Source organism: Bubalus bubalis, chromosome 10 (genome assembly GCF_019923935.1).
Source record: "Bubalus bubalis isolate 160015118507 breed Murrah chromosome 10, NDDB_SH_1, whole genome shotgun sequence".
Lineage (NCBI taxonomy): Eukaryota > Metazoa > Chordata > Mammalia > Artiodactyla > Bovidae > Bubalus > Bubalus bubalis.
Genome location: NC_059166.1, coordinates 93,470,467 through 93,497,558, shown reverse-complemented (window position 1 = coordinate 93,497,558; position 27,092 = coordinate 93,470,467). Strand labels below are relative to the sequence as shown.

General features: G+C 42.3%; 1 long non-coding RNA gene across 2 annotated transcripts; it reads left to right on the top strand.

Moving 5' to 3' along the window:
* Nucleotides 1-6,980: 6,980 nt before the first annotated feature.
* LOC112587570 lies at nucleotides 6,981-26,116 on the top strand. 2 transcript variants are annotated; one of them, XR_006542509.2, is made up of 5 exons: nucleotides 6,981-14,007; nucleotides 18,796-18,872; nucleotides 21,276-21,395; nucleotides 22,683-23,299; nucleotides 24,765-26,116. It is a non-coding gene; the product is annotated as an uncharacterized LOC112587570 (long non-coding RNA). The 2 variants fall into 2 exon arrangements; XR_006542508.2 differs by having other exon boundaries at nucleotides 6,982-14,091.
* The last annotated feature ends 976 nt before the right edge of the window (nucleotides 26,117-27,092 follow it).

The following is a 27,092-nucleotide window of genomic DNA, read 5'->3' as shown; positions in this document are numbered from 1 at the left end:
AGAGTCTTCTCCAACACCACAGTTCAAAAGCATTATTTCTTTGGTGCTTAGCTTTCTTTATAGTCCAACTCTCCCATATATATATTTTTTATGTATAGTATCCTGTATCCTGGAGAAGGAAATGGCAACCCACTCCAGTATTCTTGCCTGGAGAATCCTATGGACAGAGGAGCCTGGCAAGCTACAGTCTAGGGGGTTGCAAGAGTCGGACATGACTTAGCGACTAAACCACCACCACCAGCCTGTATATATATCAACCCTGATCTTCCAATTTATCCCTACCTACTCTCCCAGATGGAGAAGGCAATGGCAACCCACTCCAGTACTCTTGCCTGGAAAATTCCATGGACGGAGGAGCCTGGAAGGCTGCAGTCCATGGGGTCGCTGAGGGTCAGACACGACTGAACGACTTCACTTTCACTTTTCACGTTCATGCATTGGAGAAGGAAATGGAAACCCACTCCAGTGTTCTTGCCTGGAGAATCCCAGGGACAGGGGAGCCTGGTGGGCTGCCGTCTGTGGGGTCACACAGAGTCAGACACGACTGAAGTGACTTAGCAGCGGTAGCAGTAGCACTCTCCCAGATACACTTTTTAAAAAAAAAAATTTATTTATTTTAATTGGAGGATAATTACTTTACAATATTGTATTGGTTTTGCCATACATCAACATGAATCCGCCACAGTGTACACGTGTTCCCCACCCTGAACCCCCTTCCCACCTCCCTTCCCATACTATCCCTCTGGGTCATCCCAGTGCACCAACCCTGAGCATCCTGTACCAGATACATTTTTATTGGAGGATATTTGTTACAATATTGTGTAGGTCTCTTGCTCTACGACAACATGAATCAATTTATATACCTTTTTATCTTCAGTTTTTTAATGGAAAAAAACAAAACCATGATTTTATAATTTGTCTACCTTGTTCTGTTAGAGTGGGAACAGTGGTCTCATGGCTGTATGCATTTTAACCTGAAACATCTATATCCTTATAATTAGTTCATTTTCTGCTTTAAATAGTCATTTCTGATGGTTGCAAACAAGGGCCATAGTTGAAATTATTCATAAAATATTAATAACAATCATAATCACACACATTGAATTATGAGATTATTTAATTTCAGTAATATTTAAATAATATTTATAGGAAATTGCTGTAACCAAATACATATGTGTATAACTAATGCTTCAAGATCTTAAATCATTTGATTCAACTAAATTCCATTTCTTTTGATTCTGTCTTGAAGCAATATTTTTAAAAATTATAATTTACAGATAGCCTTCTTCATAAATATAGGAATATAATCTTTGTATATAGCCTTAGACATTCACTTACTATATATAATATCATGTAATATGTTATATACACATATTTGGACACCATTAATAATTTTTTTCTTCCTCTTTTCTGGGACCTCTACAATTCTTACAATTCTGTGATCATAGGAAGACCAAAGCAGGATACTGTGTTTAAGAGTGTGAGATAAAGCGCAGCATATTTACTAGTTTTATTGTCCTTTATAAAGTTGCTCTTCTTTCCTCCAGGGATCACTGTATGTTCCACAAACAAAATACAATTAAATTATCATGTGTTGATCTTGAAAACAAATGCTTAATCCTCTATCTTCTATCCTTGCAGCATCTTATTCTATGCTCCCAATGCAGTGGATACATGATTGGAAACAAACGTTTCTAGGTTATCAAATACATGTATGAATTTTCCAGCTTGAATCTTTCTGAATGATCACAGTGCATTAATTAAATGACAGCTCTATGCACAAGTGTTCTATATTTTAGTTAAATGATTGAAATAGTTTAATATATGATTCCAGAAATGTGTGGTCTCTTTTGCTGTTGCTTTGGTGTTGTTGTTGTTGAACTTTTTACCCATTTCCAAAGGCCCAGTTGTCTTTTGTTGGCCAATACCTCTTCTAAGCTCTTAACTCTTGTCACTCATCAACGTACATCTTTCCAAACTACTTTCACTACACAAGATACATTTTCCATCTGGTAGGAATGGCCCTTTCACTAGCTGAGGGAATTGACTCACCACTTGTTCAATAGAGAGACACTTGCTGTTGACTTGAGGTGACAGGGCGGCCGGTCAATGAAGAATATGTATGATAGAATGAGGAAGTCATTGGGTAATTTGTATTAATGTCAACATTTGCTGCGTGATGTTACAGGGTGCTTTTATGGAACATCCATGTTGGGAGATTATGCTTCCTTAATATCAGGTCTTACCATGTGACTTGGTTTGGCCAGTGAAATATGAATAGCAATGCCATGTGCCAGTTCTGGCAGATACGTTGAGAGCTGTTGCATGATTCAGCCAAGAACCAACTTTCCTTTTCTCAAAGAGTAGCAATTTTCCAGGCAAGAACTGATCATTCAGTCTGCATCCCAGAGGAGAGAAAACACAGGGAACAATCTATATGTAACATGGACAAGAAATAAGCTGTTTATGTTGTAAACCACCGAAATCTAGAAATAGTTTCTTACTGTGGCATAATCTAGTAAATGTTCACTTTTACCCATGGGGAGTTTTTGAGGTTTACCATTTTATGCTGTGTTGATTGCTTGGTTCCTAAAGCAGGTATAGAAGTACAATTCTTCTGGAAGTGTGTAAAGTATTTATATGTATTTATTCGTGAAAATATTTCTTGTGAGATTAGAGATGGCAAATTCTTTAGGAATTTTCCCTGAATCCCCAGAATCATCTAGATGATCCTTCTCAGTTTCCCTTTGGTATCCAAAGCACAAACGTAAATATCAGTTTGCTTAAGCAACTCATCAGCTAGACTCCTTGGTAGAAGGGACTATATCATACTTGACTTAAGCAGGGCATCTAACAGAGAACCCAGACCAGGCAGGCACTTAGAGATGTTTACTGATATGTAGGCACCATTCTACAATGTCAAAGAGCCCAACTAGACAATTTATAGTGAAACCTGATCTGAGCTCATTTGGCAACCAAATCTGATCTGAATGGACACAAAATATTTCCAGTCATTAATTAACCCACATAAAATGAGCATTTATAATTTTCCTTGAAGAAATACTAAACATTTTATTCTAGAGGGCTGCTCTCAGCCACATGGGTGATGTTACATTATACGTAGTAGATGTATTTTATTACTTCTCTAAAATACCACAAATTTTGATTTATAAAACTCATTCTGGCTTCAAGAGTTTAAAATAAGTGATTGTGGATCTATGTCAGCAAGTGAACACTTTCTAAATTATGAGTAACCCTTCATACTCTGTAGTTAAATCATATGTCATTATAGGCTTCTGTCTTTTATAAGATAAACTCCTTGGATTCTTCATAGCCCTCTTGAGCTAATTTCTACCTTTCAGCTATGTAACACCTGATGGTAAGAAAAGAGTATGCTTGCAATTTCAGCACTCAAAACTTCATAATAATGTGACTTGACTTATATGTAAATATAAATATTGATGGCTCTTGTTTATAAGGTCTGACAGACTAGCACTAAAGATACATGTGTAAATAGTAAGCTACATTTAATCTATAGAGTAATTTCACTGTGTAAAAGTGGATAACTTGGAGATTTAGGGGAACAAATCATTCTGAACAAATACTTTGTTTTCAGTGTTTCTATTCATGTGAAGAAATAGCACTTGTCTGGATTAGGAATTCATCACCAATCATTATTCATCATTATACTATGGACTTCCCTGGTGGCTCAGTGGAAAAGAATCTGCTTGCAATGCAGGAGCCATAGGAGACATGAGTTCAGTCCCTGGGTTGAGAAGACCCTGTGAAGGAGAAAATGGCAACCCACTCCAGTATTCTTGACTGGAAAATTCCACAGACAGAGGAGCCCGGTGGGCTACAGTCCACGTGGTCACAAAGAGTGGGATACGACAGAAGTGACTCAGCAGCAGTAGCAGAAGACCATACACACATGTGTGCCCATGTGCAAACATGTGCACACACAAAACCCACATTGTTTGGCAAATGGTACAAATGAGGCTGGCATCTCAGTTGTAACAATGAGATTCCAAATCTTTTCTAACTTTAAAGTGCTGCTGACAGGTTAGAGCTGGCCATGCTTAGATCTAAAGAGCTATTATCTTTCCTCCATGTATTAAATCATATTTAATCATAGGGAAAACTGCAATAAAATAGACCCCAGAGTTTCAAGGCTGCAGTCCAAGCCATTCACTGCTTTATATTCTGATTATGCTGCTGCTATAAAATGAACAAAGAGTAACATGGAATTTGATAAAGACAAGAAAACTTTTATTAAACTTTTACAACAGTGAAATAAATTATTCATGCAGTTGCATGAATAATGGTATCCATGCTGATTAAATCAGCCAAGAGGAGGCAAAATATTCACGTGCATGGCATGAGTTCCATTTTCAAACAGTTCTGAAATGAAAATGTAATATAAAACAACACAGTGGTTGGTCCCCCAAAATGGAAAGGAACAAAAAACCTGGAGTACAGTATTAATTCAAAAGAGGAGGGAAAAGTTTAATGCACTTGCAGTTCTGAAATCCACTAGCCAGAAGGAATTTTCAAAGTCAGAAAAAAAAAAAAAAGTAATCCAACACTTCAAAGGCATTTAATGAAAGAGAGAAACAGGAAAGAGGACACTGGTGTTAGAGGGACAGATCTGGGGCTTAAAGGAGGGGGAGAAATGCTATTAAAGCTACCCACCACCTCACTTATTCTATAAACACGATTCTCTCCAAACTGGGCTGTTGGGCCCATGCCAATCTTTTGGGATGGTCCAGAAAGGAGTTACTCCTGGTGATAAATAAGGCTTTCCAGACTCCTCTGCCACCTGCTTGAAGATTTGTGACTCTCACTTGTCCTTTCATCAAACTGCTCACAAAAAGAAGGTGTCATAGTTCTTAGTCCTTTGCTTTCCACATCGTTGAGCACAGGAGCTGGGGAGAAAACCCTTGCCGCCCACAGAATTCCAAAGAGCCAGTACATGTAGGAAAGGAAGGCAGGAGGCATAAGTGGGCGAAGGAGGCTGTCCAAGTGGGAAATTCCTTAACAGAGATGCAGAATTCCATCTTCAGAAAACCCCTTCCCCCAGGCAAGATGCTGCCCATGATGACACAGGACCTCTGATGCCCCCGTGAGCACAGTGATATCAGGGCCAATGCATAGGGCTATCTAGAGGGTGCTGGTGTGTGCAGGACCAGCCATAGATGTCCAGCCAGCTCAGCCACTAGGGGTGCCAGTCTCTGTCCCCCTTGTTGGCATCCGTGCCAGTGGCACCTATTGACTCAACCTTAATCTGAGCCACCAAGAGTGCCCTGAACAATGCTCTCTTCTTCCCCTAGGGACTGTCTATCCCCTCATCTCTCTTCCCCTTCCTCTGGTGTCCCCATGTCCCCACACCTTTCTCATTTGTCTGCCCTTCAGACTCGACGTGGGGCTTCTCTGAGCATCTGCGGGCCCGTGGAGCCCAAATTGGTCCAGGAGGCCCTTGATTCCATCTAGGAGTAAAGACAGAGGAGTAACTATCTGTAGGACCTTCCCTGAAATCTTCTGTCCCTTAGAAGAGATGCTGTGCCTATTTAAGTCTTACCCAAAACTTTCTTTGAGAAAAGCCATCTGTCTGTAACCCCAGCACCTCCCACTTGCCAGGATGCCTCCTTTCTTTGGACAAAGAACCAGCTAGATCTCCAGCCTGCCTGAGGAAGATAGCTGGGGGCTGTTCTCCAACATGAATGAGCATCCTTCTGAGGGTCCCAATTTTGCACAAAGCTATTCTGACTTCTGATGGTCAGTTCCCAACTGGTCGTGCCCCCGAGAGGCAGCCCACTAGCTACCTGTGCTCTTTCACAGGCTACTCCCACCATCCAGCTCTCCCCTATGCCTGAAGCTATCATGTTTGGCAGAATCAATGAAGTCCTGGAGGGTGCAGGAGAGTATTTATAACACAGGGTGGGAAACACTTTAAAGAATTGCTGTCAGTCTCGGTGGGTCTGTCGGAGGACCCTGTGGTCTTCCCTCGCCATGGCCCTGAAGTTGCCACATGTGCTGCCCTGGGCAGTTGTCCTTTAGGGCTCTGCTCCAGAACATGAAGCCCAACTCCACACCACCTGGACATGCACAAGGAAGGAAAAACATATTGAATATTGAATATCATAATAATCCCAGCAGTGTCATGCTGCCCTCTGAGAAGGCACCCAATACTTTGATAAAAATAGATTGTAATATGCATGAGTCCTGTTTTGTGGTATGACCATTTGGATGTTTCATCAGCCACGATTTCCCCGTTGGTTACATATGGTGGTTACGTAAAAACAGAAAAGTGAAAGTGACAGTGTAGTCACTCAGTTGTGTTTGACTTTTTGTGACCTCATGGACTGTAGCCCTCCAGGCTCCTCTGTCCATGGAATTACCCAGGAGTGGGTTGCCATATCCTTCTCTAGGCGATCTTCCAGTCCCAGGGATTGAACCCAGGTCTCTCACATTGCAGGCAGATTCTTTGCCATCTGAGATGGTGGTTTCATGAGCATTACTTAAAAAAGAATCAGTAAACTGATTTCTTGCACACAAAGCAAGAGTTCTCACCAAAGACAAATACCACCAAACTCCACTGCCCATAGTGGCTTTGTTCCGTAATGATGCTGTCTCTGAAAAAGAACGGAGTGGAGTGAAAGTCGCTCAGTCATGTCCGACTCTTTGCAACTCAATAGACTATCCAGTCCATGGAATTCTCCAGGCCAGAATACTGGAGTGGGTAGCCTTTCCCTTCTCCATGGGATCATCCCAACTCAGGGATTGAGCCCAGGTCTCCCACATTGCAGGCAGATTCTTTACCAGCTGAGCCACAAGGGAAGCCCAAGAATACTGGAGTAGGAAGCCTCTCTCTTCTCCAGAGGATCTTCCTGACCCAGAAATCAAACCGGGGTCTCCTGCATTGCAGGCAGATTCTTTAGCAACTGAGCTATCAGGGAAGCCCATCAGTCCGTTGAGTTGCACAGTTGTGTCCAACTCTGCATCCCCACGGACTGCAGCACGCCAGGCTTCCCTATCCATCACCAACTCCTGGAGCTTGCTCAAATTCATGCCCATTGAGTCAGTGATGCCATGGGAAGCCCACGACCTTCCTCAAATCCTGAAGCTGGACTAGGTGCCATTCTCACATGTTACAGCATCACACCTTGTGAATCTGACAAAATGGGACCATCCACAATATTTCTTGAATCCTTCATGTATGAGACATTGGGCTCTGTGTTCAGGATAAAGGGATGACAAAGTTGTGGTCTCTATCCTTAAATTGCCTCTAGTCTAATAGGAAAAACAGACTGCACTTACAGAGTGGCTTATACAGAATGATAATAATGGTCCAGTGAGTGCATGGTCAGTTCTGGAAGGGATGAGAGGAAGTAGGCTCTCAGGATCGAGTTCTGCTTGAATTGAATCCTGATGACAAGTGCTGTTTAATCTGGTTAAAACCAAACCATCAGCTTCTGGACTCAGAATGACTCACTTCTGCAGCAGCTGAAGTGATTCCTCCAATTTTCTCGTCATTTCCAATTCTTTATTGTATTATATATACCAACCTCTCTCTCTAACACTCACGGTGAAAATATCAAACCTATGGCCAAGAAGGAGGAAGAGGAAAATGGGGAAATTGTGTCAGTGATAGATATTTATTTATTCAGGAAAGGCATGAGTGGACAAAGTTATGAGTCTTGTCTGTCAAACTGCACGATGCATAGTCAAGTTTCTGATTTCAGAATTTATAACATGTGCTGTTTTTATATGTGGACTTGTTCATAGAAGGAAATATGTTGAGTCCATCCCAGTAAAAATTTATAACTGTTATATAGTTTGAAATATATTTCCATCACATAAACCAAATTTATGAAGAAGTAAAGCTAGTTGAAATATGTTTAGTGCATTAAAGTTCAAACATTTCTTGTCCTGTAGGAGAGAGCTGCAGGAAATTCTAGAATTTGCGAGAGCAGGGAAAGACTATATCTCCTGATAAGTGTGTGAGTTTCTCCTTTCCCTCTGCTTTCTGTGGCAGAAGACCCAGATATGCTAGGGGATGTGATCAGGGAAGACATAGGAATTACCTCAAAAACTCAGCACTGTGTACACTGTATTTTCTGAGTGTCCATTTTCCTGCAGTGAGTGTGTGTTTTAGGGGAGAAGACACCTACCTCTAATTGTGAACATAGTCGACAATCATGGAAAGCAGTGAAGGAAGGGCTTGCCTCCTTTGCAATGATCTGATGATAATCTATTGAGCAGTCTTTATATTCTCAGTACTTCTTCCGAAAGATGAAAGAGAGAAACTAGTCAGTCGGTCCTAATTCCTTCAATGGGCTCCCAACTCTTTCAGCAAAAATCAAAGGCCAGGAAGCCCTATCCCGTTTATGCTCCAACCTTTGTGTCTTCATCTTTCACTCCTGCCCCAGCTCACTCCTCAAGTCATCTTGGACCGTTGAACACAAAGGCATCTTTCTGCTAAATGTCTCTGGTCTCTCCATCTCCAGGCTCCCTCAGCAGACACTGTTCTTATCTCAGATGTCAATTTTGCCCTGAGGGGTCCCATCACCACAGTTAAAATTTCCAAGGCATTGTCCCACCCCCATCCACCTTTGTTTCATTACTCCATCTCCTGCTTACAATTCCTTCATTGCCCTTTTCACTCTATCATACTATTTTATATTTGCTTATCGACTCTTCCTGGAATGTATAGAAGGGATATTTATTATCCCACTGCTGCATATCCAGAGCCTGAAACCACACCTGGCACATAGTAGGAGGTCAGGAAACTGTTTATTTGATGGCTAGATTTGGTTGTTACTCTCGAGAAGTGTGACGTCAGCCCTGAGATGAAGACTCACTGTTAAATGGGTGAAGGCAGATGACCTAGAATGGGCTAACGCATTTCCATCCCCACTAAATCCAGCAGAAAATGTCCCCTAGCCAATCAATCCTCCTGAGCAAACAAACCTGGGATAGTCCTTGCTGGTCCCTGTATAATGGGTTTAAGTTCTTTTCTAGCCTGTTCAGTTCAGTTCCGTTCAGTTCAGTTCCGTCGCTCAGCCACGTCTGACTCTTTGCGACCCCATGGACTGCAGCACGCCAGGCCTCCCTGTCCATCACCAACTCCCAGAGTTTACTCAAACTCATGTCCATTGAGTCAGTGATGCCATCCAATCATCTCGTCCTCTGGGGATTTAGTCAAACAAACCAGTCACATCCTTCTGTGGGAACCCCAGGGCACCTCATCCTATTGACACTACAAAGCCTGCCCCCCATGCCCCTGACTGTTTGCTCTGTTACCGAGTGCAGCCCTGTGTAATGCAGGATGGCACAATGTCCCTCTCCCCTGGCTGGGAGCAAATGCGACTAAGAAATTACTCTTGAGCCATCTGCCCAGTGTCAGGTTGTGTGTTTGGCCGACACCAGGGTCATAGGTGCAGGAACGCCTCCCTCACCTCATTCAGTGTGATGAATAGGATGCAATTAAAACAAGGAGCTGCAGTAAGGCAAGACATATACAAGAATCAATAGTACAGCTGAGAGTGTCTAGGAAAGTGGTCAATTAGGTGATTGGTAAAAGTCCTATGGGAGTTTTGGAAATATTTGCAGACATAAATACTTTTACCTTAGTAAACAAAGTCTTTATGAAAATTTGCAGTAAAGACTTTGAAATTTGAATAAAAAAACACTAGTCAGTGTCTTATTTAGTGCACTTTTCTAGGTTATCTCTGCTTCTCATTGTCTAAGCTATTATACAGCTCTGTACTTGTAGAAACTGATGAAAATGCGTAAGACCCTTGTCCATAGAAATGAAAATAATTGAATCCAGTGAAATGCAATTGTGGGTAGATCCTCTTTGCATCCATTTGTAATTTCACTTCAAAATTCCCTAAAATATCTATATCTACATCTCTATCTGTATCTCCATATGTATCACCATCCTCACATAGAAGTTTCTAAGAATTCTCCTTTGAACAGGCTATAACATTTTACTGCTTTCCTCATTAATTGATGAGTTAAATAAAATCTGTAATATGCTTTCATTTGACATTTGTATGAGAGGCATGATTTTGTCCTTTTTCTTTTTTTTAAATAGTATCCTTTAACAATGTGATTTCTACTGAAACATGAACAATGACTTACACTACCCTATCCTTATTCCTGTCATAGCCACTCTGAATTTTGAACAATGTGGTAAATTATAATGAAATCAAGCATGTGAGATGACAATCTCTACCTGAAAGCAAACATCTGGAGGAAACATGAAAATCTCTGGCAGTCAGGATTCAGAGACTTGGCTCCGAGTATGCAGAACATCTGGATTTCTGTGAATTGATTAATTTCCACCCTCTTCTACTATTTTGGCTTCATCCAGCCTTTGTGTTGAGCCCTTTTTCTAGCACTGTGCAAACACTGTCATCTCTGTACAGAGAGAATTTTTTCCTACCTGTCTCTACTTCTCCATATAGTATACCTGATAACAGACTATTTTTACTTTACTATTTTTACCTAAACTATTGCTTGTAACCATCAAAAAGACAGAGGAAAATAAGGACTTGTTTGTATTTAGTGTACCCGAGAAGTCACTTTATTCTAGTCTTTAGCTAAAAGACCATTTATTTTTGTAGAATTTTGTAGGTTTTCTTTCCATGAGAGCCACTGCTTCTAAATATTCCAAAAACAATACACAGATGAACCAAAAATATATATCTGTTCATTTGTATGTGGGACCACAGTCATACAAAGAGAAAAATAAGGGGGTAAAACGTTGAAGACTCATGATATTCTTTAAAAAGTACCTAGATACATCACACAAACTCAAGGTCATGACTAGGGAGAAATGTGATGGAACCAAAAATATACCTGGACCTCAGAGTACAGTGTTACCTTCACATAGGGACCTACCTGGAACAGTGATTCTATGGGGTCAAACTAAATTGTGAAATCAACAACTTCCATTTTTATTTTTTTACCAAATACTTACCACTTGGCAAATCTTCCAACAACAACCACCATCAAATCCCAAAGAGCACGGAAAGAACCAGTGCAGTGGGTTGTCCCAGTTTATATTCGGTTTTGTCAATTTGACCTTCACAGGTCTGTAATTATTGTAATCACAGCCTGCTGAACCTGCTAACAGTCAAAGAATTCCAGTTGGCACCATTCAACAATAGCCTTTGTAATCGGGATAAAACCATGCCAGAAAGGCTGACTGCTTCACTTGCAGCCTTTTCTGAAGACATTGAATAATAAGGAATAGGTGTCAAGCAATTTACTTCCTAAGAAACTGGCTGTGCAGAGAGTGACCCAACTCTCACTTAGAGAACAGTCACATGGCCAGAATGAGGGCCGCCTGCACTCTGTGGCCGTGATTCCTCCCACGTTGCCCAACATGTGGACAAAGTATCATTTACTTTTCAGATATTCATTTTGAATACCCAGCAGAGCCAATGACATTTTCAAAGGTTGAAAAGAATCAATAAAATCACTCAATTTGAGATAGCCCCAAATGCCTTGCCAGTGTAAGGGACTTTCCCCACTACCACCAGAATAATAAGGAAAACTGTACTGAATTACAAGTACATTAACCTCACGGTTGCACTGCTTTATTTTTGGTCATTGTTTCCTTCCACTGATTGCCACAGATTTATTCTGAATTATCTATGACATATTTCTCAACACTTTGGACCAAAATGGACATTAATAAGATTCTGACTAAGGTTAAAATAGTCTTTGGTCATGAAACAAACTTTGTGGTTCATGTTTGTGTGAGTGTTTTGGATTTCATAATTTGTTTTATTATGAATTATAAACTAAAAGTTTGTAGTTGCACAATTGCAAAATATCAAGGCTGAAAGAAATTAGAAAATACATGGCCTGTATCTTCCCCCTGCCCTTTTTTTGGCCAAAGGACCCCTTTTAACAAGCTAAATCAGTATATAAAATTAGATAAAAGCAGAGCTTCACTAAGCCCAGACACCCAGAATCCCACCTGCCACATGTCCCTTTTATAACCTGTCCTTGGACCCCAGTAAAGCAGAACTCCAAGGCTCCATGGAACACAGTTTGAATACTTGTGGCTTATCCAAGGTTCCAAAGTCTACAGATAAAAGGGTTTAGCCAAGGTCACCCCTGACTCCTGGAGTCACCTTTCTCTGACCAAGTGAGTCAACAACAAATAAGCACTAAACGTATTGCAATTCCTTATCGCTGATTCCGCCCCTCCCCCCCCCCCCCCCCGCCAGCTATCTTCATCTGGATTTTACTCCAATAGGCAACTCAGTACTTTCCTTGTTACATTGGATCCAGTGATGCAGGACTAGTGAGACTGGCAGTGTAACTACCCAAAGTGGAGTGAACCTTTGTCAGGAAAAAAAGAGGATGCTCGCAGAACTGATGCCACAAAAATGAGATCCTCTTCTCATGGAGGAATCCCAGTAGACACACACAATGGCCATGTCCAGGGAGAGAAATAAGCTCTGCAAAGCCCCCACTCTCTCACCACCAGAGAGCGGTATGTTCTGGGCCCATGAGAACATTGCAAACTTGCATGGTCCTCTGCCTCTGTCAGAGGGTATGGAAGATTTCCCTGCTTGCTTGGGCCGCTCAGATTGTTAGCAGTCTCACAAGCATGGTGAGAGTGAATTCTCTGGAGACCTTACACTGTTATCAGGATTCATCCCTTATGTACTGTCAAGGCAGACAACAGCTGGGGCCACCGGAACAAGAAAGTTCTAGGCCTGAGTCCAGGAGAGACATTAAACCAGGAGCAGACAGGCATAAAGTGAATGAAAAATATCAGAATGGAGAAGCCACATGGAGGACAGGTAAAACTCTTATTTATTGATCAACTGTTATGCAACACTCCTTTTGCCAGGTCCTCTCTTCATGCATTTCGAGGGTAAAATAACCAAACATGAGAGTCACTGGCAGTGCCTGGGGTACACAAGGATCACAGAGAAGCCACCCAGCTTCTGGGTTCTGGGTCTGTGTGGCATCCTTTACTGCAAAGTCAGTTCAAAGGACGATGGTAGCAAGAAGATGAGTAATGGTAGTGATCTGAGATTCACAATTCAGAGGCTACAAAGAGAAATTCCTAGGAGAGTCTTATTTATGTCCCTCAAGAACATTGATAATTAATCAAAGGCAAAAGAGCAGGGTACCCTCAGGTCCCAGCTCTTGGTACATTGTTAAATTACCACCATTTAACCTCTAAGGACCAACTGTGACCTGCAATTTGTAAGCCAGATTCAACACTTTTTTTGGGGGGGTGGGCAGTGGGTAGGATGAGTGAGTCAAGATAAATTGATCTTTGGAATGAGTAAAATCTTCAGTGCTTCTAAAATATCATTTAAGAAGTCAAAAAAATAAATTATATTATTCTGAGCAAATAGTAGACTTTATTTATCAACCAACCTTTCTATAACTATCTAATATCCAAGTTATCCAAAGGGAGCAAATAGTTATGAATATCATAGGTAATATAACATTCTACTTCTAACAGTCTAAAGTCCATATATTAATCACTAATTGGGGCTACTGTGTTTGTCTGCATTATCTCAGAGTTGTGGGCAAGAGGAATGAGGAAAACTGATGTAAGGAGTGAGGAGAAAAAATTTAAATACTAAGCCATTCCGCTAACAAAATGCTCAAGCTGTCTAGCGTAATTTGGGTGCTTGGTGAATCACTGCTTAGCAATTCATGAACACTGTGGGTGCCTGGAATTCAATTCTATTGTCCTCGAGCTGAATTGCTTTGAAAAAGGTCACATGAGAGGGAGAGGAAGTTTTGACTTTCACATGCCAGTTATTGCTAAGGAAACCACTTCCTCAGTATTCACAGATTCAGCATGTCTGCAGTTTTGGCTTCCATACAGATTACATTTTGGTGCCACATTAAGAAACAAGGGTGGAAAGTATTTTAAGAAGTCAACTCAACTATGACATGTTCACAGAACAATAAGAGGAGCCTTCTCAGATGCCTTTCTTTTCAGAAGCACTCTAGGTAAGCCTGGGTGAAGCTTCCAGGATCTGACAGGATGTTTGAGGTTCAAGGAGCACGCCTGTGATGGCCAAAAACAAATGAGAAGTGAGTACAGCTCTGTTGTGTTTTCTGATTGGCAAGGGCTCTGAATTATCTCCTACTTGTAGTTGTGGACAAAGAAACACGAGAAGAATTACCATGTTCTAGGACTGAGTGTTCCTTTCCAATTCAAGTGGCAATAAGAAATAAAAATGGTTAGCCTTCCAGAGTTAGATTATATAACTTGTCTCCTCTGTTTCTTTGTTTTTGCTTTGTTTTGCTTTCCTTTTTGTCTTTTAAGGAGAAAAATGGATAAGATGAAGGGACATTTTTAGAATGACTGGGGCTATCAGTGGACCTTATTGCAAATAACAGCTAAACTCAGAAGTGGCTATTTTTGCTCTAGTTGATCTTAACTATTTGGTGACTTCTTTGCTTTTATTTACATTCCTATTTTTAACCCAAAAAGATCTTGTGTAAGCTACCTCTTTGTTCAGCATAGACATCCAACTATTTTTAATTCTCTCTGCTGCTAAGAATAATAATTAGGAGCCAGAAGATCACAAATCTTAGATGTCTGGATTCCATCTGTTTGAATATCCCAAGATGCTCTTCTAGTACTATGATTTACAGTTTTATCTTCTGTCATTTAGTTTTCAACCTTATTCATGAATCATAGGTTCAAAACTCAACTGCATTGTTATTAAGAACAATCTGCAAACAGCTACCCTGTAGTGAACTTACTGTGGACGCTAAATGGAATGGCAACGACCATGAAAGAAGCAACTCTCAGTTATAGTAAAGCATAGCATGAGCTGAGCATTTGAGAATTTTAATACTGGAAAATGATAGACTTTAGATCAGGTGAATATCTTAAAATTTTTAAATATGTTGCTTTTGAAATCACAAATTTAATTCTTTTTTAACATCTAAGAAAGCTAAATATTTTTGGATTGAGAGAAAAATATACAAAGAGATGTTTATTGAGTTATTTATTGATAACCATCTATGCACACTCTCCAGAAATTCCTCTAAAGCTCTGTCAACTATAAATTGGCCCTTGCCATGAACACTTGCCCTCTACCTCTACAAGGATTAAATCATGTGCTGCTGCAGCTGCTGATTTTCAACACCCCATGAAAGGAGCTCAGGATGGAGAGCAGGAGTGAGGCTCTGGGTTTGGAGAAAAACTGGCAGGAGAAGTCCTCAGATAGCTTGATATTTTTAGGAGCCGATTTCATTGGCTCAATTCTTGTATCTCCTCTTATCTAGAAAAGCACTAAAATTCTTTATGGTGATGACTGTTCCTTATGACTGGCAGAAAGCTTAAGATCGTTAGAAACCTTCTGGAAAAATATGTGGTTGATTGCATGTACTCCTCCTTCACTGAAATCACACATATACTGAGATTTCCTGCTGCTTCTTTGGAACAGTTTCTCAGAGCTATCTGAGGTGCTGTCTCCCAGGCTGCAGCCTTCCCTTTACCCCCAAATAAAACTTACCTGGAAACTCTCATGTTGTGCATTTTTTTAAGTTGACACCCTTGATCTTCACATGAACTAAGACCCAGAGAGTTTAAGGGAATGCTCAAGTTCACTCACAGAGTAAGCAGCAAGGCTAAAAACTCTTGGTCTGTGTCCAGGGTCTGAGCTCTTACTACTAGTGAACTGAAATGAAATATGAAAGTGTTAGCTGCTCAGTCATGTCAACTCTTCGTGACCTCATGGACTGTAGTCCACCAGGCTCCTCTGTCCATAGCATTCTCCAGACAAGAATACTGGAGTGGGCAGTCATTCCCTTCTCCATGGGGTTTTCCTGACCCAGGGATCAAATCCAGATCTCTTACATTGCAAGCAGATTCTTTACTATCTGAACCACCAGGTAAGCCCCTTACTGCTAGCATAGATGTTTACAGAGAGAAAGCCCTTGACATGGACTCATTTGAGTGGCCAAAAGGTTAAAGTAAGGAAAAGACCCCACTCTTCTAACCCAGAAAATGTCTGTGTAGAGCGCATGTCTGGTTCTTTGGAACTTAAAGCCAGATACTACCATCTTTGGGGTAGGATGAGGGGCATTGCCAGGCTCATCATCCAGGAAAGGAGACCTTGTGGGAGAGAAAGAAGGGAGATTGGAGCAGCAGACTCATGGGATTAGTGACTTGGTGACTCAAATGTGTCTTTGGGTATTGGGTTCACCCCCCATTCCTGCCTCCAGGGGACAGACTAGGAATTTGTAAAGGATCTCAGTCATGCTGGGGGCAACAAATTGCGGAAGATAGGCCTCGTTCAACTGGAAAAACAAGTTTCATGCTCTGCCCTTCATCTTCAATGCTTGTTCTGTCAAAGAGATTCTCCAAGGCTCCTAAGGAAAAAGTCCTGCAGCTGTTGTGTTGAAATAACTTTCAGGCTGGGAGGCAGGGGCATGTCAGCAAACCAAAACTTAGGTCACTTTCCCTGTAAATGCTCTGCTAGACCAGAAATGCAGGACATCCAGGCAGCTGATCCCGAAGGCCAAGCCTTCAAATTGCAAGTGAGTTGGCATCTGTAGGCCCGGCCAATTATTTACTCTTTCTTGTTTGTTAAACTTATAAAAGCTTCCTGCCTTCCACCTCATTCTTCTACAGAGGAAGCTGTAGCTTCACCAAGCATTCAAGTTTGTTTGTATCACCCAAATTGTCTTTAGTCATTTCTTTTAATAGTTTGGATCTAACCTTAAAGGGAAATAGGGCTTTCCCCTAGCTTCTCACTCTTTGGGCCAAAGGGTAAGATTTCACCAAAGGTTTGGGGTGAATCTGTTGGGAGGACTAAAGCTTCAAAGTCAGATAACTTCAGGCCACGAAGAGATCCTTCTTTCATGCCAAAGTGAGAAAAATCAATCTCTTTCTCTCTCCCTCCCTCTTTTTATTTCCTTCCTTTCTTCTTTTCTTTTTTCCTTAGAAGGCACTGTCTCCCAGCATCTCAGAAATATTCCCCCCACTCTTCCCATCACAACTCCAGGCAGTCTCCATCCTGGGTTACAGTGCTGAGAGCCACAATTAAATGCAAACATTAACAAAGCACCTGGATGGAGACTAAGCCCAACTTGGTGAAATGGCAGCAACCTCATCCAGCGGCTGAAGCCAAATCTTAGAGTTATTCTTGATTCTCTCATTTCTTCATTCAACTGAACATTTGGGGATGCCAAAATCCATATGAAAACATCCCAAAGCTGCCCTCTTCTCTATATCACTGTGAGCTTGTACCGTCCCAGCTGTCCCCGTACTATCTCCTCTTAACTCCTCCACATGTCAGTTAGATGGTGGTTTTTCCATCTTCATAAGAGAACATAACTTCTGCTTAAACTCCTCTTTTGCCTTTGCACTGTGTTTAAAATAAACCCTAAACCTCTGTGTGCAGGTGAAGTCACTTCAGTCATGTCAGACCCTTTGTGACCCTATGGATTGTAACCCACTAGGCTCCTCTGTCCATGGGATTCTCCAGGCAAGAATAATGGAGTGGGTTGCCATTTCCTTCTCCAGGGGATCTTCCCAACCCAGGGATCAAACTTCCATCTCTTAGTTCTCCTACATTGGCAGGCAGGTTCTTTACTACTAATGCCACATGGGAAACCATTACGGTGACTTGTAAAGCCACATGGTGATCTGAAACTGCCCACCCTTGAAAGGTTCCTCTCGCTACTGTTCCTTCAACTGCCCAGTTCAGTCCCGGCTCTGGATTTTCAAAGTTTCCCCAGACACATCCAGTTCCTCCCACTCAAGGGCCTTGTCACACATTGTTCTCCTTCCTTGTCTTCAGGTGGCTGGCTCCCTGCCATTCTGATTTTACTTTCAATGTCATCACTTTAGAGAAGATCTCTCCAACCTCCCTGCTAAAGTGGTTGAGTTTTAGTTGGAGGTTGCATCATGCTGGAAGGTAGGCTTCAGGAAAGCAGGCCCTTCTCTGTCCCAGTCATTATGTTGTACCCACAGCCTACAAATGTATGAACAGTCCTGGGAGGAGCTCACTGCATCTGATGAAACGAGGAAGAAACCCTTGTTATTAGCCCTGGGATTTCTTTGCAAGGAATGATGCTAAAGCTGAAACTCCAGAGAGATCCAACCAGTCCATTCTGAAGGAGATCAGCCCTGGGATTCTTTGGAAGGAATGATGCTAAAGCTGAAACTCCAGTACTTTGGCCACCTCATGTGGAGAGTTGACTCATTGGAAAAGACTCTGATGCTGGGAGGGATTGGGGGCAAGAGGAGAAGGGAACGACAGAGGATGAGATGGCTAGATGGCATCACTGACTCGATGGACATGAGTCTGAGTGAACTCCAGGAGTTGGTGATGGACAGGGAGGCCTGGCGTGCTGTGATTCATGGGGTTGCAAAGAGTCGGACATGACTGAGCGACTGATCTGATCTGATCTGATTGAGTTCAACTCAGATTACCATGCCCCCTAAGCCAAACTCTGGGGAGGCCAAGGGCAGGACATGGGGGTTGCAGAAAATTGAATCAAACTCCTTCTGGTCCACAATTAGTGTGGCCCGAAAGAGTGACACCTGATGGGGCTATCGATTTAAGAATTCTGATGTGATTGTTTCTACCTTAGAACTTACCATGACACAGTCTCAACTATAGCTGTTAACTCACTGTTTACACTGACCAGTCAGGATTGGTTGGGTTAGGGTAGGGTCAAAACACACAACCCCCAAATGTCTCAGGGACTTGAAATGATCAAAACTGATTTTTTGTGTGTGATACATGTGTTCATCATTTCTGCTTATTGTAGGGCCTCAGGGACCAAATCAGATGGAGGGAGGACTCATGATTTGGAAGCTGGGGCAGCTGAGACAGAGGGAGATGAGGGTGAGTTGTCTCCATCAGATGTGACATAGGTCACCTCACACCAATTTTATGAGGACATAAACATTCAGACCATAGCACAGAGGTAGGAAGTTGGAGGGCAGAATTTGAGAGAGGTTGGGATGATCACCCCCATCCTGAAGCTCCATCCCTGACCTTGTTTTCAGTGCAGGGGTTCCTAGCTCTGTGGCCCTGGGTTCTGTCTTGAAACCTTTCCTTTGTGTCTCCAGACCCCATGAGGATCTTGCCAGGGGAACCCTCCTTCAGTCCTTTGGGCCTTGGCTTGGTGTATGTTTCCTGTTGCTGATCTCTAAGAACCTCATCATCCCTAACTGATACTTTCGCTCTTATGTTGCCATAAACCACCTCCTTGCCTTTTCCCTGTAGTTAAAGGCTTTGTGTCTTTCATCTGCTCCCTACCAAACTGAGTAATACATCATCTGACCTGCAGGGTTCCAAACAGCTGTATGCATCCCCACCCACCATTCTTTCTGTCACATATTTGTTAGATGTGCCCAATTTCTCAGCTGTCTTACTCCTATGCCTTTCTCTTTCTGTTCACTGTATCGACTGATAAAAGAACAATGTGAGAGTTGTAAGTTAAGTTTTTTGGGGGATGAAATGAGGGCTAAATGTAGCTTGGGAGATAACATTTCAGATAGCTTTGAGAAATTGCTTCAAAGAGGCAGGGGGGAAGGTCAGGATATATGCAATTTTGGTGAAGGGGGAGTACATGCAACCAACCACATATTTTTTGCAGAAGATTCCTGGTAGTCACAAGGAATAGTCATCACCATGAAGAATTTTAGGGCATTTCTAGATATGAGAAGATACAAGAATTGGACTCATAAAATCAGTTCCTGAAAATATCTGTCTACAGACCTGTTCTGCCAGTTTTCCCCAGAGCACAGAGTGCCTCAGTTCTGCTCTCCACCCTGAAATCGTTTCAGAGGGTGTTGAAGGTCAGCGGCTACAGCAGCACAGGATTTAACCCTTGTGGAGGTAGAGGGCAAGTGCCAGTTTGCAGGTGACAACTGTTAGAACTTTGGGCTGTCTGATAGCTGGTCCAATTGAGAGCATTTACTGGTTTTTATGGAAACACCTTGCTTCATTCAGCAGCATGCTGGCCATGTACTCTGTGTTAGTTGGCTAGGACTTCTATAGCCCCATACCTGAGACTGGGGGGCTTAAGGACAGAACTTTATTTCTGCACTATCTGGAGGCTGGACGCCTTGGTCGAGGTGCCTCAGGTGTGGTTTCTCCTTTGGCCTCTGTCCTTGGCTCACGAGGCTGCCTTCTCTCTGTGTCCTCCCCTGGCCTCTTCCCTCAGCACCCTTGGCTTCTGCATCTTCCTCTTCTTATAAGGACACTAATTTTACTGGATGAGGGCCCCACCCTAACAGCTTCATTTTAGCCTGATCACCTTTCAAAACTCCAGCGTAAACTAGGGTTGAATTAGTTTTGAGGTTCTTGGAGTTGAGAACTTTAACATATGAATGTGGGTTGGGGCAAAATCCAGCCCGCTAGATACACTACTGCCACAGGCAGAATCTCAATGGACTTTTGTGCTTCAAAGCTTTTAGCTTCATCTTTCACCTGCTGGAGAGAGAAAGCTGTGTCTTCTAACACTGAAGGTTCCCAGATCTCTGAACAATTCCTCCCTTTCTTTTATGGTGGTTTGAGAATGGCTTGATTGTTTTCAAGATCTTTTTCTATGGTGCCTTGTGAAAGACCTCCAATTGGTAATCAATACATCCCACTAATACTGCTTCTAATCTTTTTCTCTAGAACTACTTTTTCTGTCTGTTATGTTTTTACTAGTAACAGTTTTACCAAAATTTTGGGAAAACACAGCAAAGTACATCAAACCAGTCAATCCTAAAGGAAATCAACCATGAATGTTCTTTGGAAGGATTGATACTGAAGCTGAAGCTCCAATAATTTGGCCACCTGATGCAAAGAGCTGGCTCACTGGAAAAGACCCTGAAGCTGGGAAATGTTGAGGGCAGGAGGAGAAACAGGTGACAGAGGATGAGATGGTTGGATGATATCACCAACTCGATGGACATGAGTTTGAGCAAACTCCAGGAGATAGTGAAGAACAGAGAATCCTGGCGTCCTGTGATCCATGGGGTCACAAAGATTCAGACACAACTTAGTGACTGAACAACAACAATCCTGATTACATGGATGACCAGTGTTCTGGACCCAGAGGCTTGTTGTCCATCATCTAGCCCTTGGCCATGCCATCTATTTTAGGCTTATCAGCTATGGTAGCACTCTACGTCAGGGATCCAAAGTCAGTTCTTGTCAAAACAGACCAATTTTACCACAAAATCTTCATATTCACTTCTGTTTGTGGTGCCTGTCTGCCTGTTTGACATTTGGAACCTGGTGGGTACTCAGGAATCCTGATTGATGGAGTGACCACCCTCTTGCTGTGCCAGGAGGATAAGAGAGCCCTTGGCTCTTGAAACCTCTTCTCATGTATGATACAGATCACTTTTTAATGCTTCATTGACCAAGGTATGTCAAATGGGTGCTTTTTGTTTTTTTAATTTTATTTTATTTTGCAGGAAATGCCTGTCCTATCTCATGCTTGGAAAGAGAACCAGAAATTCTTGGTGAACAGCACTCACGGTTACTGTTCAGTGTCAGTTCTCAAGAGCTGGGATTTAGTTCTGCTGCTACTGCTGCTGCTAAGTCACTTCAGTCGTGTCCGACTCTGTGCGACCCCATAGATGGCAGCCCACCAGGCTCCCCCATCCCTGGGATTCTCCAGGCAAGAAAACTGGAGTGGGTTGCCATTTCCTTCTCCAATGCATGAAAGAGAAAAGTAAAAGTGAAGTCGCTCAGTCATGTCCAACTCTTAGCGACCCCATGGACTGAAGCCTACCAGGCTCCTCCATCCATGGGATTTTCCAGGCAAGAGTACTGGAGTGGGTTGCCATTGCCTTCTCCAGGGATTTAGTTCTGGGAGTTAACAAACTACTTGGGGGAAAAAGAGCAATTGGGGATTATCTGTGGCATAAATTGTGGGTCCTTGATGCTACTTTGTTTTCTGATCACCTTGCCACTATTTCCTCCAACATATGTGTGTGCGTGCACACACACACACACGATAGCCACTCCTTTCTCTAATGCCACAGAATTACACAGTCAACTTCTCTAGTAGCAGCTGGCTGTCATGTGTCATTTGGCAACATCCATACCTTCTTTTTCTTGCTGTAAATGACGTCTGCAGAAGCTGTGTTAAGAGAGTCAGGTGTAACCTCTTTTGCATTATGGTGCTTGTGATCCACATGATATGTACCTCATTCCCTTCACAATGCATTTGAAAATGAAGTCATATTTAAGTTTGTCATTTCTATAAAGCAAGAAAGATAGTTACTGTCATGTGCTGCCAAGCAGACTGGCAGATGCCACTAACAAATGGTAAAACATTCTCCTCTGCTTCATTATTTCCATAAAAACAAACTCTTTTGGTTATCATTTCTGAAATAGAATATAAGCCTGATTCTAAATGACAAAAGAAAAAATACAGTAGCTGTCAAATCCCAATGCAGTGTTTCTAGAAGTTAGTGAATAAGTGAAGTGAATCACATTCAGAAGAGGACTGATAATCCAGAGTACCCATTAAAGTGGTTTCCAGCCTGAAGTAGACAGGGATCACTAACAATGTGTTGAACAGTGGAACCAGGTAGGAAGCACCCAATGGGAAATGTGCACACAGTTAGATGGTTTTGATTTGATATAGCCTTTCCTCAGAAGCTACGTTGAGAATAAATTATTTTGTTTCAAATTTCTCCCCAGTGAATCCATCCATCTTTTCTGAGGCCAACTGATTTTTCTAAAATACAAGTCTGATCATGTCATCAATGAATCAGCTCTGGGACCAAGTTACCATCAGGAAAGAGTCTGCCCCATGGCCTCCGAGCCTGCGGTCATGACCTCTCCAAGCCAGTCACCCAGGGGATGCCACTTGCATACACTCATGCCACTCACCCCCATGCCCTCCTGGCTGCTGCTTGGCAGCATCAAAGCTACACTTGAATTGCCTCCGCTGCCAAATCCCATTTGTTTGTTCTCCATCCAGGCACCCGACTCCTCACCTCCCGGCCTTTTCCAGCCTTGCTCTTCTGCGTTAGCTGCATGGTTATTTCCTGACTGTGGTTTTTTTTTTTTTTTTTTTTTTTTAAATTTGCTCTGAGCTCTGTCTTGGCAAGCTCTGACTGCCACTTGCTTCCTGGCTGCTGACTCACTGCTCTGCTCTGTCCTTTGCTGTGGGGGACCCTCCGGATTCTTGACCATGTGGCCCCCTGCCTCACTGGGACTCCTGGCACCAGGATGTCCTCAGTTCTGACTCAACCAGACACTTTTCATTTTTCAGAGCTCCTTTACTGGTGTACTGCTTTACTCGACAATCCTAGGTAAGTCATGTGGGCTTCCCTGGTGGCTGAGATGGTAAAGAATCTGCCTGCCATGTGGGAGACCTAGGTTCAATCCCTGGGTTGGGAAGATCTCCTGGAGAAGGGAAGGACCACTCACTCCAGTATTCTTGCCTGAAGAATCCCATGGACAGAGGAGCCTGGTGGGCTACAGTCCATGGGATAACAAAGAGTCGGACACGACTAATGTGACTTAGCATACAAGTTGCCCTTTTGGTTGGTGAATGAGGAAAGTAACTGACATGCTCCAGTTTTTCATCCAACAAGTGATGCTTAATAAGAGGTGAGATTGGAACTCAGGTCCCTCAAAGCCCAAGGCCTCAGCCTCTAAGCTGTGCTGCTGGAAGACATGCGCCTTTTCACAGGTGCTTTAGGTAGGGGATGAAGGCGGCAAGGCTGTTACTTTGGTGTTCTTGTACAAATGAAAGCAGATAAGAATTTTACATCTGGAGACAGATTGGTAGGGGACAGTTTGGGGATCATAGATCAAAGTGTGTGCATGCACGCTTAGTCGCTCAGTCATGTCCTATTCTATGTGACCCTATGGCCTGTAGAATGCCCTGCTTCTCTGTTCATGAGATTCTCCAGGCAAGAATACTGGAGTGGGTTGCCATTTCCTCCTTCAGGGAATCTTCCCTACCCAGGGGTTGAACCAGCATCCCCTGCATTGGCAGGTGGATACTTTTACCACTGTGCCATACGGGCTTCCTAAATATTTCCAAGTAAAGTAGTCCTACTCCACTTGGGTATAGAGCCACTTTGACCTCAAGCAGAAATCAACATTTTGTCTGCAAATAGTCAGAAAGTAAGTATTTTAGGCATTACAGGCCACATATGGTCTGTTGCATATTCATTAAAAAAAAAAAACCATTAAATATGTAAAAGCATTCTTAGCTCAGAGGTCCTATAAAAATAGGCTATGAGTCACATTTGTCCCAGTTTGTTACCATTGGCTGACATCAAGGTGGCCCTCAAAGACTATGCCTTAATCTGAGGAAGGTCCTCCATAGGGTTCCAAATGGGAATTAAACCCTAATGTCCTAAAGCACCCATTGTACCATTGTAGGATGTGAATCAGCTTCTCTTAGAAAGGTACTTGTTACATTAGGAGAACTGAGTAAATACTCACTCAAAACATTTTTGTGTTCTGAGGTTCAGCTGAAAAGCTCTGGCTGGTAGCACATGTAATCACACACTTATTCATTGAGCAATCATTAACCAGGCACTAACTATGTGCTCAGTGTTGGGTTATGTGATGTGACAGCTGAGATGAGTGAGATACAGATTTTCCCTCAAAAACATCACCCTGAGTGGGCTACAGGAGATGCTGAAAATAATTTCTGAAGTCATGCTCAGGCAGAAACAATGTGATGATCCTAATAAGTATTCCATTTTCATGAGTGTGATATCTTTGCCGTAAAATGAGAGCATTTGTTTTTCTCCACAGGACTGTGATTTGTGCTATGCAGACCTGCTGACATTTTGTGGGATCACAAAGAGTCAGACACAACTTAGCAACTGAGCAACAACAAAAGCTATGGACAGTTGTCTGAGAAATCAAATGACCCCATGGCAGTACCCATCCACAGACAGACTTGGGCAAGAATCAGTCCTTGCCCACCACTAACTATGAAAATTTGGGCAATTACTGATTTTGCTTTTGGCCATGCCATGCAGCACGCATGATCTTCCCCAACCAGGGATCAAACCCAAGATGTCTGCACTGGAAGCATGGAGTTTTTAACCACTGGACCACTGGGGAATTCCTCAATCTTTCTGAGATCCTTTTCACCATAAGATGGAGAAGATATAAAACCCACTTCAGTGAACAATGGTGTAAATTTTTTTTCTTTTTATTATTATTATTTTTTTTATACTTTACAATAATGGTGTAAACTTAAATGAAAAAAAATCACATAAAGCCTTTAGCGGTGATATTTTATATGTAGCAAAAGCTCAACAGAACTCATTATTAATGCTATTTTTGGACTATGTCCCATGGTTTAAGGGGTGTCAGAAACAAGTTCTTAATCTCGCTAAAGTCAGATCCATGTATATGTGAATATTAAGTGTGCCCACAGAAAAGAAACACCTGCAGTGTTTGTCTAATTGCTTTGGACTCCTCAGAGAACTGGATGGAGCTATGGAGGGTCAAACATACCTAATTAGAGAATCAACAAATCCTGAATAGGTGCCATATTTAGAGGGATGGTTTGACTTCTCAATACAATAAACTGGCTGGAGGAAGATGGGAAAGGGGGAGACGAGGAGCATCACTTCAGCACATTCCTGACTTTAACTTGAGAGATTCTTCACGCAGAGAAATTTCTCTCATTCTTCTGGACTCTGAAGTGAGAAATAACACAATCAAGCCTTTATGAGCACTTGTTTTGTACCAGGCTCTGTCCACTTAATCCTTGCACAGCCCTATGAGAGTGGGGATATTTTATCACTCACATTTTAGATAAAGGACAACTGAAAGCACAGATTGTCCCTGTAACTTGCCCAAGGTCACATGGCTGGGGCACTGGTAGTGTGATTTAAATCTAGGTACATTTACTTCAGCCCTTATTTCCAATGCTCTACTACAAGGCTGCATAGTAGAAAGAGTTTTTGAGTCACATATGCAAATAAAATGCTTTCCTAGTCACATTTCGAAAAAGGAAACAGGTACCATGAAGTTTTAAAATTTATTTGATTGAAGGATAATTGATTTACAATGTTGTGTTAATTTCTGCTGTACAGAAAAGTGATTCAGTTATATCTATACGTGCGTGTGTGTGTGTATTAGGCTTCCCAGGTGGCACTAGTGGTAAAAAAACCTGCCTGCAAATCAGTTCAGTGGAGTGCAGTCATTCAGTTGTGTCCAACTCTTTGCGGTCCCATGGACTGCAGCATGCCAGGCCTCCCTGTCCTTCACCATCTCCCAGACCTTATGCAAACTCATATCCATCAAGGCAGTGATGCCATCCAACCATCTCATCCTCTGTCATCCCCTCCTCCGCCTGCCTTCACTCATTCCCAGAATAAGGGTCCTTGCCAATGAGTCAGTTCTTTGCATTAGGTGACCAAAGTATTGGAGATTCAGCTTCAGCATGGGTCCTTCCAAAGAACATTCAGGACTGATTTCCTTTAGGAGGGACTGATTGGATCTCCTTGCAGTCCAAGGGACTCTCAAGAGTCTTCTCTAACACCACAGTTCAAAAGCATCAATTCTTTGGCACTCAGCTTTCCTCGTAGTCTAATTCTCACATCCGTACATGACTCTTGGAAAAACCATAGCTTTGATTAGATGGACCTTTGTTCGCAAAGTAATGTCTCTGCTTTTTAATATGCTGTGTAGGTTGGTCATAGCTTTTCTTCTAAGGAGCAAGTGTCTTTTAATTTCATGGCTGCAGTCACCATCTGCAGTGATTTTGGAGCCCAGAAAAATAAAGTCAGCCACTGTTTCTGTTGTTTCCCCATCTATATGCCATGAAGTGATGGGACCAGATGCCATGATCATCGTCTTCTGAGTGTTAAGTTTTAAGCCAGCTTTTCGCTCTCCTCTTTCACTTTCATCAAGAGACTCTTAGTTCTTCTTCACTTTCTACCATAATGGTGGTGTGATCCGCATATCTGAGATTATTGTTATTTCTCCTGGCAATCTTGATTCCAGCTTGTGCTTCATCTAGCCTGGCATTTAGCATGATGTACTCTGCATATAAGTTAAATAAGCAGGGTGAAAATATACAGTCTTGACATGCTCCTTTCCCAGTTTGGAACCAGTCTGCTG